The sequence below is a fragment of the Ovis canadensis genome, chromosome 8, assembly GCF_042477335.2.
Source record: "Ovis canadensis isolate MfBH-ARS-UI-01 breed Bighorn chromosome 8, ARS-UI_OviCan_v2, whole genome shotgun sequence".
In the NCBI taxonomy this organism is placed as follows: domain Eukaryota; kingdom Metazoa; phylum Chordata; class Mammalia; order Artiodactyla; family Bovidae; genus Ovis; species Ovis canadensis.
In genome coordinates, this window is record NC_091252.1 from 30,441,222 (window position 1) to 30,458,283 (window position 17,062).

General features: G+C 42.9%; 1 pseudogene; it reads left to right on the forward strand.

Annotated features, from left to right (window-relative positions):
• Window positions 1-358: 358 nt before the first annotated feature.
• Window positions 359-1,449, forward strand: LOC138445191 (peptidyl-prolyl cis-trans isomerase D pseudogene; annotated as a pseudogene).
• Window positions 1,450-17,062: the final 15,613 nt, after the last annotated feature.

Below are 17,062 nucleotides of genomic sequence, written 5' to 3' on the forward strand. Positions count from 1 at the left end.
TGACAGTGGCAAATTTGAAAAATCGCTGAAGTTAACTTAGCAGGTAATTGCTGATGATGCTCGTGGAAATGTGTGATTTGCTCCATGCTTTTAGGAACGATTTTTCTTTAACCCAGTTGAGGGGCAGGTGCATCATCTGTGAGTTTTTTGTCACATTGCTGCAGATCCCCAGTTAATCAGCTCTATAGTTGGAAAACTGCTTCAAAAATAAACCAATATTAAAATTCTTCCATGAAACAAGTTCTTTTAAAACAGAACTTGTGGGTGGACCTTGCGACTTTAGGGTTCGAGCTGTCCAGTGATCACGTGGTGTTATGAGGTGGTCATACACGCGTCTTAAGGCCACAATGTTGCCTCCATGCCCCAGGCTAAGCTCTCCAACCCCGGTAACCCCTGAGTCTTCTTCACTGTGGACATCGGAGGGGAGCAAGTTGGTTGAATTGTCTTATAATTGTTTGCAGATATTATACCCAAAACTGCAGAATTTTTGTGCATTGTATACAGGAGCAAAAATCACTGGACCCACCACTGGAAAACCTCCCTGTTTCAAAGGATGTCCTTTGCGTCGAATTATTAAGAACTTGATGACTCAGGGTGGAGACTTCTCAAATCAGAATGGGACAGGTGGAGAAAGCATTTGTGGTGAAAAACTTGAAGGTGAAAATTTCCGTTATAAGCATAACGAGGAGGGATTGCTGAGCATGGCCAAAGCGGGCAGCAACACCAACAGCTTACAGTTCATCACCACGGTTCTGACTCCACACTTGGATGGGAAGCACATAGTATTTGGCCAAGGGATTAAAGAATGGGTGTGGCAAAGATTCTGGAAAATGTGGAGGTGAAAGGTGAAAAACCTGCCCAATTGTGTGTTATTGCAGAATGCGGAGAGATGAAAGAAGGTTATGATCGGGAAATATTCCCAAGGGATGAATCTGGTGACAGTCACCCAGATTTCCCCAAGGATGCGGACGTGGATTTAAAAGAGATAGATAAAATTGTATTAATATCAGACTTAAAACATTAGAAATACATTTTTCAAATCCCAGAACTGGCAGATGGCTATTAAAAAATACACAAAAGTTTTAAGGTATGTGGAAGGCTCTAGGGCTGCTGCTGAGGACGCAGATGGAGCAAAGCTGCAGCCTGTCACTTTGAGCTGCGTGCTGAATATCAGCACTTCCAAACGGAAGATGTCTGATCGGCAGGGTGCAGTCGATAGCTGTTTGGAGGCCCTTGAAATAGACCCATCAAATACCAAAGCACTGTACTGTAGAGCCCAAGGATGGCAAGGATTAAAAAGAATATGTTCAAGCATTGGCTGGTTTTAAGAAAGCTCAGGAGATAGCACCAGAAGATAAAGCTATCCAGGCAGAATTGCTGCAAGTCAAGCAAAAGATAAAGGCACAGAAAGAAAAAGAGAAGGCAGCTCATGCAAAAATGTTTGCTTAACGAGGAATTCAGTTTTGCTTAAGTGTGCGTTGATTGCATAAGCGAGGAAGACAGAACAAATGGTTTGTCTCATTCTGTTTGATACCTCCGGTGCTACCTCTGATACTCTGGTTCCCCACGTTTACAGTCCAGGAATATGGATAGGGACTTACTCTTAATACACTAGTGTTACAACCTACAGTGCCGTCGACTCCCTTTTCAGTGGCTTTCTGCGTTATTCAAAGGATAGTGGTGTCTCCAGCCTGTTTTTAAACTCCTAAAGACACATCGTGTTTGAATAAACGACAAAATCTTGGAAAAAAAAACAAACAAGCGGAAAGCGTGTCTTTTCTTCGTTAAACTATAGATAATTGTGATATTGAATTACTAAGGACTTTTTACTCCTCTTCAATCTATGACTCTCTTACTATTGTAATAAAATTCTATCCTTTTGGCAAGCATTTATTGAGTATGGTGTTAGACTCCTCTTATGTATCCCTTCCCACCCTCTCCTCTGCGTGAGCCCTTTCTAACTTCCTCCGGGCACCACTTCCCCACAGCTTTTCTGTTGACCACGAGGTGGGGACTTCGGGAGGTCTCATATATGCACAACTCAGAAACAGAGGGAGACCAGTGGGAGATGGGATCCAGAGATGAAGTCTTCTTTCTTCCTCTCTCAGAAGATTACTTTGAGATACAGTTTCTACACTTAGCAAAGGATGGTCTTCAACAATCAGGCCAACATTTGCCCTCTGAATCCTTTTCCCTCACTTTTGCTCTTCTGGGATTTCTTTCACCAGTAAAGTAGTTACATTTAAAGTCTTTGTCTCCAGAATTCTCTGGCAGTCCAATGAAAGTGGACTCTGCACTTTCATTGCTGAGGGCAGAGGTTTGATTCCTAGTCAGGGAACTAAGATTCCCACAAGCCACTATAGTATAGTAGTTACTAAAAACAAACAAACGAAAAGCTCTTTATCTCAGTCTCTGCCTTCTTGGGACTCCAGGTTCAGTTCAGTTCAGTCGCTCAGTCGAGTCCGACTCTTTGCGACCCCATGAATCGGAGCACGCCACGCCTCCCTGTCCATCACCATCTCCTGGAGTTCACTCAGACTCACCTCCATCGAGTCAGTGATGCCATCCAGCCATCTCATCCTCTGTCGTCCCCTTCTCCTCCTGGCCCCAATCCCTCCCAGCATCAGAGTCTTTTCCAATGAGTCAACTCTTCGCATGAGGTGGCCAAAGTACTGGAGTTTCAGCTTTAGCATCAGTCCTTCCAAAGAAATCCCAGGGCTGATCTCCTTCAGAATGGACTGGTTGGATCCCTTTGCAGTCCAAGGGACTCTCAAGAGTCTTCTCCAACACCACAGTTCAAAAGCATCAATTCTTCGGCACTCAGCCTTCTTCACAGTCCAACTCTCACATCCATACGTGACTACTGGAAAAACCATAGCCTTGACTAGATGGACCTTAGTCAGCAAAGTAATGTCTCTGCTTTTGGATATGCTATCTAGGTTGGTCATAACTTTTCTTCCAAAGAGTGTCTTTTAATTTCATGGCTGCAGTCACCATCTGCAGTGATTTTGGAACCCCCAAAAATAAAGTCTGACACTGTTTCCACTGTTGCCCCATCTATTTGCCATAAAGTGATACGACCAGATGCCATGATCTTCGTTTTCTGAATGTTGAGCTTTAAGCCACCTTTTTCACTCTCCACTTTCACTTTCATCAAGAGGCTTTTTAGTTCCTCTTCACTTTCTGCCATAAGGGTGGTGTCATCTGCATATCTGAGGTTACTGATATTTCTCCCGGCAATCTTGATTCCAGCTTGTGTTTCTTCCAGCCCAGCGTTTCTCAAGATGTACTCTGCATATAAGTTAAATAAGCAGGGTGACAATATACAGTCTTGACGTACTCCTTTTCCTATTTGGGACCAGTCTGTTGTTCCATGTCCAGTTTTAACTGTTCCTTCCTGACCTGCATACAGATTTCTCAAGAGGCAGGTCAGGTGGTCTGGTATTTCCGTCTCTCTCAGAATTTTCCACAATTTCTTGTGATCCACACAGTCAAAGGCTTTGACATAGTCCATAAAGCAGAAATAGATGTTTTTCTGGAACTCTCTTACTTTTTCCATGATCCAGCAGATGTTGGCAATTTGATCTCTGCTTCCTCTGCCTTTTCTAAAACCAGCTTGAACATCTGGAAGTTCACAGTTCACATATTGCTGAAGCCTGGCTTGGAGAATGTTGAGCATTACTTTACTAGCATGTGAGATGAGTGCGATTGTGCGGTAGTTTGAGCATTCTTTGGCATTGCCTTTCTTTGGGATTGGGATGAAAACTGACCTTTTCCAGTCCTGTGGCCACTGCTGAGTTTTCCAAATTTGCTGGCATATTGAGTGCAGCACTTTCCCAGCATCATCTTTCAGGATTTGAAACAGCTCCACTGGAATTCCATCACCTCCACTAGCTTTGTTCATAGTGATGCTTTCTAAGGCCCACTTGTCTTCACATTCCAGGATGTCTGGCTCTAGATGAGTGATCACAGCATCGTGATTATCCAGGTCATGAAGATCTTTTTTTGTACAGTTCTTCTGTGTATTCTTGCCACCTCTTCTTAATATCTTCTGCTTCTGTTAGGTCCATACCATTTCTGTCCTTTATCGAGCCCATCTTTGCATGAAATATTCCTTTGGTATCTCTAATTTTCTTGAAGAGATCTCTAGTCTTTCCCATTCTGTTGTTTTCCTCTATTTCTTTGCATTGATCGCTGAAGAAGGCTTTCTTATCTCTTCTTGCTATTCTTTGGAACTCTGCATTCAGATGCTTATATCTTTCCTTTTCTCCTTTGCTTTTCGCTTCTCTTCTTTTCACAGCTATTTGTAAGGCCTCTCCAGACAGCCATTTTGCTTTTTTGCATTTCTTTTTCATGGAGATGATCTTGATCCCTGTGTCCTGTAGAATGTCACGAACCTCATTCCATAGTTCATCAGGCACTCTATCTATCAGATCTAGGCCCTTAAATCTATTTCTCACTTCCACTGTATAATCATAAGGGATTTGATTTAGGTCATACCTGAATGGTCTAGCAGTTTTCCCTACTTTCTTCAATTTAAGTCTGAATTTGGTAATAAGGAGTTCATGAGCTGAGCCACAGTCAGCTCCTGGTCTTGTTTTTGTTGACTGTATAGAGCTTCTCCATCTTTGGCTGCAAAGAATATAATCAATCTGATTTTGGTGTTGACCATCTGGTGATGTCCATGTGTAGAGTCTTCCCTTGTGTGGTTGGAAGAGGGTGTTTACTATGACCAGTGCATTTTCTTGGCAAAACTCTATTAGTCTTTGCCCTGCTTCATTCCGCATTCCAAGGCCAAATTTGCCTGTTACTCCAGGTGTTTCTTGACTTCCTACTTTTGCATTCCAGTCCCCTATAATGAAAAGGACATATTTTTTAGGTGTTAGTTCTAAAAGGTCTTGTAGGTCTTCATAGATCCATTCAACTTCAGCTTCTTCAGCGTTACTGGTTGGGGCATAGACTTGGATTACTGTGATATTGAATGGTTTGCCTTGGAAACGAATAGAGATCATTCTGTCGTTTTTGAGATTGCATCCAAGTACTGCATTTCGGACTCTTTTGTTGACCATGATGGCTACTCCATTTCTTCTGAGGGATTCCTGCCTGCAGTAGTAGATATAATGGTCATCTGAGTTAAATTCACCCGTTCCAGTCCATTTTAGTTTGCTGATTCCTAGAATGTTGACGTTCACTCTTGCCATCTCTTGTTTGACCACTTCCAATTTGCCTTGATTCATGGACCTGACATTCCAGGTTCCTATGCAATATTGCTGTTTATAGCATCAGACCTTGCTTCTATCACCAGTCACATCCACAGCTGGGTATTGTTTTTGCTTTGGCTCCATCCCTTCATTCTTTCTGGAGTTGTTTCTCCACTGATCTCCAGTGGCATATTGGGCACCTAATGACCTGGGGAGTTCCTCTTTCAGTGTCCTATCATTCTGCCTTTTCATACTATTCATGGGGTTCTCAAGGCAAGAATACTGAAGTGGCTTGCCATTCCCTTCTCCAGTGGACCACATTCTGTCAGACTTCTCCACCATGACCTGACCATCTTGGGTTGCCCAGCAGGCATGGCTTAGTTTCATTGAGTTAGACAAGGCTGTGGTCCTAGTGTGATTAGATTGACTAGTTTTCTGTGAGTATGGTTTCAGTGTGACTGCCCTCTGATGCCCTTTTGCAACACCTACCATCTTACTTGGGTTTCTCTTACCTTGGGCATGGGGTATCTCTTCACGGCTGCTCCAGCAAAGTGCAGCTGCTGCTCCTTACCTTGGACGAAGGGTATCTCCTCACCGCCGCCCTTCCTGACCTTCAATGTGGGATGGCTCCTCTAGGCCCTCCTGTGCCCTTTTACTCCAGGTTAGAGAAGCATTTATTTACTATGTGCCAGGAACTATTCTAGACTCTTGGGCTGTAAGGAAGAGAGACTGAAGTTTAATCAGACAAAAACTGTGTTTGTGATCTTCATGAGGGAATATGAAACACAAATTGTATCATTTGTGTATATGCAGATATTTTATTTTTAAGAATTTTTTCCCCAGTGGCCTCTGCTAAGGGAAGAATTGAAAGAAAGGGGGTTACTAGAATATAAAATTTAAAAAGCTGTATGATGTATGATTAGAGAGTATGGACCTATGTAACTATGAAAGTGAATGTTGCTCAGTCGTGTCCAACTCTTTGCAACCCCATGGACTATACAGTCCATGGAATTCTCCAGGCCAGAATACTGGAGTGTGTAGCATTTCCCTTCTCCAGGGAATCTTCCCAACCCAGGGATCAAACCCACATCTCCTGAATTACAGGTAGACTCTTTACCAGCTGAGCCACAAAGGAAAAAAAGGGAAGTCGCTCAGTCATGTCCCACTCTTTGCGACCTCATGGACTATAGCCTGTCAGGCTCCTCCATCCATGGGATTTTCCAGACAAGAATACTGGAGTGGGTTGCCATTTCATTCTCCAGGGGATCTTCCTGACCCAGGGATCAAACCCATGTCTCCAGCACTGCAGGCAGACTCTTTACCATCTGAGCCACCAGGGAAGCCCAATGTAACTAGGTAACTATGGAGAAACAGAAAACAAAAAGCACAGTGGCCTCATAGAATAATCCTAGGTCCTGGGACCATAAGCTTTTCCCAAATGTGTGTTATTTCTCATCTTTTATTTCAGTTGTAGATATTTCTTTTCTGCATTCCCACCCCCAAACTCAACTCCTTTCCCCTTAATAATCAATTTTTTTTTTGCTTAGAATGCTTCAGTTTAAACAGATGGTATGTATTTCCATGAGGCTATAACTTTCTTCACAGAGGAACGATCAGCATGTCTAATCATTAGGTTATATTTTAGGAAGACTGAGCGCCCATTCAAAGTTAAGCTTCAAAACTGAATGTCATTCTCACCTATTTTTAATGCTGGTTGGCTTAGATCACACAATTCCCGTAGTAATGACATTTTACATTTTCTTTCAAACACAGTTGAAATTGACCATTAATGAAGAAACTGTTTTCATTTCTGAAGGCTTTGAAAATATGTCAAAGGGAAGATAGTTAACGTTCATTTTATTAGTCATTTAAAAGTATCCCACAATGAAGAGTATGTGCCATTATTTCTGCTATTCCTGAAGGATCTTCCGAGCTTGCATACCTATTTTGATCTCCTGAATGTTTTAAAACGCAACACTCCAGCTCCCCTGCCCCTACCATCTCCACCTTGAAATTTCTCTCCTTGAACAGGAACATTTTCTACATCCTCCTGGTGAATCTCTGCTTGAACACAGCTGGTCATGTGGGGCTCCATGTAATTTCATCCACCTTGGGTCCATTTGTCACTATGAAAAAGAATACCATAGAAATGCCACTTAACTATGCTGTTCTTAAGGGAAGCATCCCCTGGTGACTATTCCAGATCATTGCCAATACTATCCAATCATGCAGAGAAGTTACAAGTAGGAGATATGCGTGCAGCCAGCTTCCTAAATTTGTTCTCAGGCAAACGTGGCATTGATGTACCAAAAATGTGACTGGCTCATCTTTGGATAAAATAACCAGTGTTATTCTCTTCTCCCTAGCCTTAAGTTGGCTGAGTTTTGATGCCAGTCTTAAATCCTGGCTTTTGAAACAAAAAAAATCAATCATGCAAACAGAAGTGCTTCCATTTCTCAGAAAGTAGCAGGAAGCCCAGCTTATACAGGGAAGGATTAAAAAACTAAATTGTGGTTGCCACCTTAAAGTAGGGGTTAGCATTTAATGCAATAATTTTTGGCAAGAGTTTGACTGGTTTCTTTCCTGCCCAGAGCTGTTATTTGCTGTGCCTGCTTTTTTCTTAGCCTCTTTTTCAAAGCAGAGCCCCTGCTGCTTTTTGTGTCCCTTGGAAGGCAGGGGTCCTATTCTTTCAGCTTCTTGAACTGAATTGAAATTTATGGTTTGGTACCAGGAAATGTATTTCCTGCCTTTTTTTTTCTCATTCTGGGATGTATAAAAATGAAAGTTGAAGTCTTAGTGAATATTTAATAGCCACACGAACATTTCCTACAGAAGGACTAATGTCACAGGTGGTGGTGGCTTAGTTGCTAGGTCGTGTCTGACACTTGTGACCGCATGGACTGTAGCCCATCTGGCTCCTCTGTCCATGGGACTCTCCAGGCAAGAATATTGGAGTTGGTTGCCATTTTCTTCCCCAGGAGATTTTCCCAATTGCAGGCAGTCTCCTGCATTGCAGGCAGATTCTTTACCAACTGAGCCACCTGGAAAGTAGAGAATTATCTAAAACTCATTGTTACATAAATGGTTTATTTTTGCATAACTGCAATTTCAGGGTAAACTTGCCCGAAGGGCCACATTTCTGGGGATTGCGGTGATTAGGGAATAGCTGTCTAATTTTCGGCTAACAACATTTGGAGACACTTGAGGAAATTTCTGCTTACCGACTGGAAATTGCTTTGAAATTACTTCTTTTGTCCTAAATACTGTTAAGTTCTGACCCCATGTACGCTTTGTATCACAAGCCAGGCTTTGGGTCCTTATTGTCACCTGGCTCCCTCTTGGGACAGGAGCTTAAGTGGGGTGCAGGTCATTTGTTAGAACCAGAGAACCCCTTGCCACCCTTTCCTGCCTTTGTGCTCCTGAATCCTCTTTCCCCCTACGTCAGGCATATGAAGCCTGTCGTTTCAGCTGATCCAAACCCTATGCTTTCATCCGGACTCATATTAGCAGTCTTGTTTCCATGTGGGAAGGGGTCTGTACACTTTTCTCACCTGGGTGAATGCTAGGATTAGAAATGTTGCCTCTCTCCATCTTCTTATCCTGCCCTACAGAAGTAGGGGCAATTTGGCTCAGACTTACATCTACGGAGTTTGAGCCAAGTCACATGGTGGGATAGTAACTGGCCCCCAAAGCCAGGTACAGGCTCCATCCATTCATCTTTTTTTCACTCCTCTGTTCAGATGCAGGGGATTTTCTCCTCTCTCCTTCTGGATCCAGGCAGAGGGCATGCTCCTCTGCTTTCTGTCCTCAAGCGGTAATCACTCCTGCATGGGGCCAAGGTTCATAGCAGATGGTCCTTCTCTTTACACTGGTTGAGAAGACAGCATTCAAAATCTTCCCTTCCAATGTACTTGATTGCCGGAGAGAGCATAGCCATGGTTTCAATGGGGAACAGCTGAGCTGAAGTCATCATAGGAACAGCCTGACCTACAGAAATCTTTGGCACTGGTGATTGACTGTGGTGTCCTTAGAATGGAAGTAGATGGACATTCCACTAAAGTCTTACTCCATTCTGTATAAGTAGAAAAGCCTGAGATCTGATAAATGGAGGCCTTACTTGAATCACCTTAATGGAGTCACATTCTTTCAACCAGCCTTGATCCTTCTGACAAATACAGAGCCTCTTGGATGAAGGATCCCTTAAAAGAGGGATCCTTAAATGTGAAGTTACCTAAGGGGAAAACCCTGTTATACAGGCAAAGTTCTGCAACAACACTCCTCCCAGCCTTCCCATTAGGGACCTGTGGCTATTTATTTCCCAGGATAACTGTGCACCAGAGCAAGGAGATGGATCAGGTGTTGTGATTCTGACTCCAAGCTGACACTGTTTCCTAGAGATACAAAAAGCTATTGTGGTCTACCAGTCAGAATGTCAAGGTCCACCCTTGACATGACATCAAGGGATCAAAGAACTTTTGACTCATGTTAATCTGTGTGTCTGGTGAGTTCCTGAACCCACCTTCCGACTAATTCTCCAACTCTAGATTTGCTTTGCTATTCAGCAACTGGAAGAAGCCCCAAGTTGGTTCTGTGACCTGTGAAATGAGAACTGTTAATGGTAGGAGAGAGCAAATGGATGCCATGAAAATTTCCCCAATTAGTAAACCAACAGTAATACTGCAGTCTTACAGGTACTGCGGAGATTAGTGCCACCATCAAAGGCTGGGGAGGTTTGGGTGGTGATTTCCACCAAATCTGTACTTGCTATTTGGCTGATAATGGATCACAGAGAATGATGGTTGATTATTGTAAACTTAAGCAGATGGTGACTCAAATTGTAGTAGCTGTTCTTGATATGGCGTCACTGCTAGAGCAAACCAACGTATCCCTTGCTGGCTTGGCAAGCCCCTGATAAACAAGTGCTAGAGGTTGAGGTTTAAGGATTTAGAATATTACATAAGCTCAGTTGATAAAACAATGACAGGGTTTGAGAGGACTGACTCCAATTCCGAAAGTTCTACTGTGGGTAAAGTGATATCAAACATCGCATGGTACAGGGAAGTCATCTGTGAAAGGAAGTGCCGATCAGTACGGCACACTTTACTGTCTTATGTTAAGAAATTGCCACGGCCACCTCACACTTCAGCAACTGCCTCCCTGGTCAGTCAGCAGCCATCAACATCAAGGCCAAAATCTTTTACCAGCAAAAATATTATGACTTGCTGAAGGCTCCAGTGGTGGTTAGCTTTTTTTGCTTTGTTTTGTTTTAAACTTATTTTTTGAATTGAAGGATGATTGCTCTACAGAATTTTGTGGTTTTCTATCATACATCAACAAGAATCAGCCACAGGTCCACCCATGGCCCCTCCCTCCCAAACCTCCCTTCTTTCTCCCTCCCCAGATGGTTAGCTTTTGTAGCAATAAACAAACCATTTTAAAGGGCTTCCCTGGTGGCTCAGCAATAAAGAATCTGCCTGCCGATGCAAGAGATGCAGGAGACACAGGGTTTGATCCCTGGGTTGGGAAGATCCCCTGGAGTAAGAAATGGCAACCCACTTCAACATTGTTGCCTGGAAAATTCCATGGACAGGGGAGCCTGGTGGGCTACAGTCCATGGGGTTGCAAAGACTCAGACATGACGGAGCATACAACACATACCCAGAGGGTTGAAGTTAGGCTTAGTGGAGGTCAGAATTTCCTCCTTTTCTCCCAGTTTGGGCCTTGTTCCTTACCTATAGGGATAGCTGTTTTCTGTAGAGCTCACATTTCTCCCAGCCAACCCCACAATGAATTGTGGCTGTTTAATAACTGACTTTTGGAAGAACAGAGGGCCAGCTGAAGGAACGACTGATATGCTTCTGGCCTTTCAACACTGTGCCTCACCCCACCCCGGTGAGTTTGGTAAATATATGCCTGATTATTCTCTGTCTCTCCAGACAGATCTGTTTTTATTCTCATGAGCAAGAATGAGTAAAGGGACAGAGGGAAGATCCAGAAATGTTCATTCCAACCCTCCATCCCTGCTCCTTCATCTCTATGGAAATGCCAAAGGGGTGGTGGGTGTTTCCCTAAAAGAGTCCAACTGGGATAGGACACTGCTCTTGTTTTGATAGGGCTTCACGGTGGCTCAGATGGTAAAGATCTGCCTGCAATGTGGGAGACCTGAGTTTGATCCCTGGAGTTGGGAAGATCCCCTGGAGGAGGGCACGGCAGCCCACTCCAGTATTCTTCACTAGAGAATCCCTATGGACAGTGGAGCCTGGCTGGCTACAGTCCATGGGATTGCAAAGAGTCAGACATCACTGAGCAACTAACATTTTCACTTGTTTTGACAAGAGTATTCTTTTTTCATGTGTTAATTTATTTAAATTTTACTGGTGTAGTTAATTTACAATGTCATGTTAATTTCTTCTATACAGCAAAGTGACTTAGTTATATTTATTAATATATGCTTACATATTCTTTTTCATATTCTTTATCTATATGTATATATGTACATTCTTTTTCATATTCATTTCCATTATGAATTGTCACAGGAGAGTGAATATAATTCTCTGTGTTTTACCGTAGGGCCTTGACGTTTATCCATCCTATATATAATAGTTTGCCTCTGCTAATCCCATACTTCCAATCCTCCCATCCCCCTTAGCAACCACCAGTCTGTCCTGACGAGAGCATTCTTGTTTGATGTTGCTGTGGGTGGGTATGAGATATACTAGAAACAAATTCGTGAACTTTGAAAGCTGAATTATAGCTTTAAATTACTTTGCAAATAGCCAACGGATTAACCCTTTTTTTGCTTGTTATAAAACAGGGTAAGATATTTTTCTTCCTTGGGTCCCTTGAGCACAGAGACTGAGAAACGGGAAATTCGGCTTATACAGAAACAACTTCAGCTCTCAAGGTCAAACCGCATACTGACGAGCTAGAATGTCTTTACTTATTGAATCTGCTTATGCTGCCTCACATCAAACAGTGTCGTCCATATGCCTTTCCACAAAGAAAGCTGTGGGGTATTGCATAAAACCGCTGAATCATCATCACGGTACAGCCGGATGCAGTGTCTTTAGGAGACAGCCTTTCTCTCAACCAGTATTTCCTGAGTGATCTCTTCTTCGGTTCTACATGATGCGGGCATAAGTCCTGGGGATGTGATGGTAGACTTTGCATTGTCCTTATCTTTCAGGAACTTCAAGGTATCAAGCAAATTTACACAAATTCTGGTTGATCCGAAAAATTGCAGTAGGACTGTGTTTGAAGACTATTTTGTGGTCTACAAATCTGGTCACAGTATAGGTCAAATTGCAACCCCCCTCTATGCATCTCTGTCCCTGTAGCCTGAGAAGAAACTTCTCAGTGTGATTTATTTTAATATTTATTTATTTCATTTGGCTGTGCCAGGTCTTAGCTGCAGCACACTGGAACTTTGATCTTTGTTGGGGCATGCTGGATTTTTTTTTTTTTTTCAGTTTTGGCATGCAGAATCTAGCTGTGGCACATGAACTCTTGGCTGCGGTATGTGGGATCTAGTTCGCTGACCAAGGATGGAACCTAGGTCCCCTGCATTGGGAGCATGGAGTCTTAGCCACTGGACCACCACATATGATATTATATGGCATTTTAGCAGAGTTACTCAAGATTTTAAAAATGTCTATTTGTCATGCAAAAAAGGGACTATATTGGCTTAGGTAACTAGGAAGTCCAAAGGGCATCTGGCTTCAAACAAATTTCAAATAATGCCCTCAGGGTCCTGTTTCCCTCTGCCTATACATGCTGCTCTTAATCCTAGCCAGCTTCCATCCATTACATTTTAAGGAGGATTCTGTTCCAGCTTGGCTCATATGCTCATACCTGAACCAATCACTGTGGCTGGTGACTTGCAGTACCATGATTGGTCAGACTCAAGCCACCACTGAGACTAGAGAGAGTTGGGGATTTGCAATTTCACCCTTTAGTGCAACTACATGGAATAAAAAGGAGTTAATTCACAGAGAAAGGAATGACGCTGAGGGATGAAGAGGTTAAAAACAAAAACAAAAGCAAAGACCCATCTAGAGCCATCAGTTCTCCAGAACAGGCCCTTTAGCTCTATTCAGCAAGGTCACTATGCTGTTCAGTCGTAGAGAGCTCATAAACACTTGAAACAACTGGAGGTCTGGTGAAAAGCCCTGCTTTGTTCTGTTTGTCTCGATTTTGTGGTGTATTTACTCCAGCAAAGCCAATGTCAAGCTACTAACCTCACATCCCGGGTGCATGGAGTTGGAGGGATACGCAGTAAGGCTCAACCACACAGATACAATCTATGTTAATTATCTCCAGTCCACAGATAAGAACAAATGTAAGTAGGAAGTGTAGTAATGTAAGTAGGAAGTGATGGAGTTTGAGTACTTATTACATTTGGTTTTGATATAATGAATTTAATTGCAAGTTTATATCATAGATTTAAAATTTTTTTGAAGTATAGTTGATTTATACTATTTCATTAGTTTCAGGTATACAGTAAATGACTCAGTAATACATACCTATACATACATATATAGTATTGTGCTCAGACTCAGTCATTAGGTATTCTTGGGTTTCCCTTGTGGCTCAGCTGGTAAAGAATCTGCCTCCAGTGAGGGAGACCTGGATTCAGTCCATGCGTTGGGAAGATCCCCTGGAGAAGGGAATGGCTACCCACTCCAGTATTCTGGCCTGGAGAATTCCATGCACTGTACAGTCCATGGGGTCACGAAGAGTCAGACTCAACTGAGTGACTTTCGCTTCGCTTCACTTCAGTACATACACATACAGTATTGCACTCATGCCCAGCTGTTAACTCATCTCTGACTCTGTGACCCTTTGGACTGTAGCCCTTCCAGCTCCGGGATTTTTGGTCCAGGGATTTTCTTCAGGCAAGAGTACTGGAGTGGGTTGCCATTTCCCCCTTCAGGGGATCTTCCCAACTCAGGGATCGAACTTGTGTCTCGATAGCAGGTGGACTCTTAACCCCTGAGCCATCGGGGAGGCCGTATAGTTGATAGTGATCATGGTTTTAATAACTTTGCTCATTTTGCCTCACCCTTCTGATTTCAAATCTATTCTCACCAGCACACCCTACCTTGAAAATTTTACATATTTACTTGTCTGGATTCAAAAGACCTCTGTTAAGAACTTGCTTCTCCAAGTTCTGTTCTTTGATAAAGCGCTTTCCCCTTCTTTTCTATTTAAAAATACAAAGTAAAAAGCTGTGTATTGAGCTCATAGCAACTCATTTTATTTGATTACTGGTAAGCTTAGTTACACTGAAGTGGAAGAGAAATTTGTTCGTCATTTAGTTATTTTAGATAAACCTTTAAAACTCCACACAAAACCTATTCCCACTGAGAGCAGATCAACCACAAACTACATCACATTAAATGAATAAAATACAGTCTCAGAGGAACAAAATCAGTTAAAACCAAGAACTCAATATATGTCAATTAAAAAAAAAAATCAAAGCAGCTTGTTGCAGAACTCCTCTTGGAAATTCAAGGAAAGATCACGCAAAAGTTCAAAGACTTGCTAACAGGCAACTCCTATTCTTTTTCCAAGGAGGAGGCCAGAAAGAGGTCAGGAAGATTTCATTTCTTGTTTTGAAACATCTCTGAGATAACTTACCCTGCTCGTTGCTGTGGCCCAAATGGACAGGCTGGAAGCACTGGGAGAACCACTGACAGAACTCAGAGAAGAGCCTGTATTGCCAAGAGAGTTGTTTATGACTAACATGTGTTGGGATGAAGGGTGGGCAGGGAAGCTGATGCCAGGTGAAAAAGAACTCCGTCCTAGAAGAGAATTCTCACCTCCAATGTTCCAGTTGCAGCAACACGAATTGCAAGTTATGCCAAATCAGTTTCCCAGAAAGTGGGGGGGGGGGGCTTCTGCCTGTCCATAACCGGTAATTTCTTCAAGGAGAAAATGTGCAAATCACCCTTTCACTTTGGGAGTCAATGCTATTATCTGAAACCTTTATTCTCCAAGCAGCACAATAATGCCAAAGGCAACAGAAATATTTCTCTTTAGTTGATTTTTACCAGGCTCACTTTTGATCGTGATGGTGTGTGTGCGTGTATGTGCTCAGTCATATCTGGCTCTTTGCGACCCCATGGACTGTAGCCCGCCAGGCTCCTCTGTCCATGGGATTTTTCAGACAAGAAAGCTGGAGTGGGTTGCCATGCCCTCCTCCAAGGGATCTTCCTGACCCAGAGGTTGAACCCGCATCTCTTGCACTGGCAGGCAGGTTCTTCACCACGGCAGACCGATGTTTAATCCAGGTTTCCTACCACTTGCACAGGTTTGAATTTCCCTAATGTTCTGTTTATAGCTGCTCAGTGTGTTCTTGGAAAATAATGTTGAAATTATAAAGATAGCTTAGTGACTTCATCCAAGGCAGGAGGGAAGGAATAGATGGCTTATGAGTTACAAAGCCTTTTTTAAATGCAGACACCTTTTTAGAAATGGGTAACAATGGCAACACCGTGAAACCAGCTGCCTCCTTATCACAAGAGAACAATTACCTTGTTCAAATGAATTTGTTTCAAGAGGATATGTTATAAATACTCTTCATCTCTGTAAACTCCCTCAATACATATATATTTTAAAAATCCCCTGATTCATTAGGTCTTTATACTGGGCTGTAAAAAGTTAAAATTCTGTGAAAAGGGAAAAAATAACTGATTCTGAGGCCAAAAATGCAGCTTTGTAAATCCCAGTGCGTTCTTATTCAGAGGAGTGTGTTCTGGATAGGGTTTACTTTTTATTTGTTGGCTCTGGGTGAGGTATTGTTGAATAAAATTGCACTGAGGTCTGTGAGATGACAGTTCTAGAAAGACTGTGTAGATGCCTCTTGCCAACTTTAGGTAGGGGCTTTACTTTCTGATGAGCTCAGAACTGGCCTTCATGGTCTCTGGGCATCAAGAGTACAACCTGGACAAAGCAAAGCAAGTGGGGCCATAAGAGGAAAGCGGGCAGGGCTGTTGTCTCATAGAGGAGCTTCCTAACTCTGTGAATTCAAGAGCTGCTGCTGCTGCTGCTGCTAAGTCGCCTCAGTCGTGTCCGACTCTGTGCGACCCCATAGACGGCAGCCCACCAGGCTCCTCCATCCCTGGGATTCTCCAGGCAAGAACACTGGAGTGGGCTGCCATTTCCTTCTCCAATGCATGAAAGTGAAAAGTGAAAGTGAAGTCGCTCAGTCGTGTCTGACCCCTAGTGACCCCATGGACTGCAGCCTACCAGGCTCTTCATCCATGGGATTTTCCAGGCAAGAGTACTGGAGTAGGGTGCCATCACCTTCTCCAGAATTCAAGAGCAAGAAAGAAGATCTAAGCCAAATGGGGAAAGTAGGGAGATGTCAAGCTAGGGAAGGGGCACTGGTGCTGGGAGGTGACCCAAGATGGATACTTAAATTCAACTCTGCAATCATATTTTCTGTTCTCACAGGTCAGAGAGACCAAAGGTAGTCAAGTAGATGGGTTTCCTTCTTTCTTCTCCTTAGCCTTCCTAAGTCTCAATATCCTCAGCTGTCAAATGTGCCGTCAACTGATGAATGGATAAATGCAAGGTGGTACATCCATATAATGGAACATTATTCAGCCATAGAAATGAATGAAGTGCTGACACATGCTAAAACATGGATGAACCTTGAAAACAGGACGCAAAAAAGAGAGAGGCCAGACCCACAAGGCCACATAATGTTTGATTCTGTTTGTAGGCAAATCTATGATTCTGTTTGTAGTGACAGAAAGTAAATCTGTGGTTACCAAGGACTGGGCAGGGAGGGATGTGGAATGATTGCTGATGGGTGTAGAGTCTCTTCTTGTGGTGATAAAATCCTGAAATTAAAT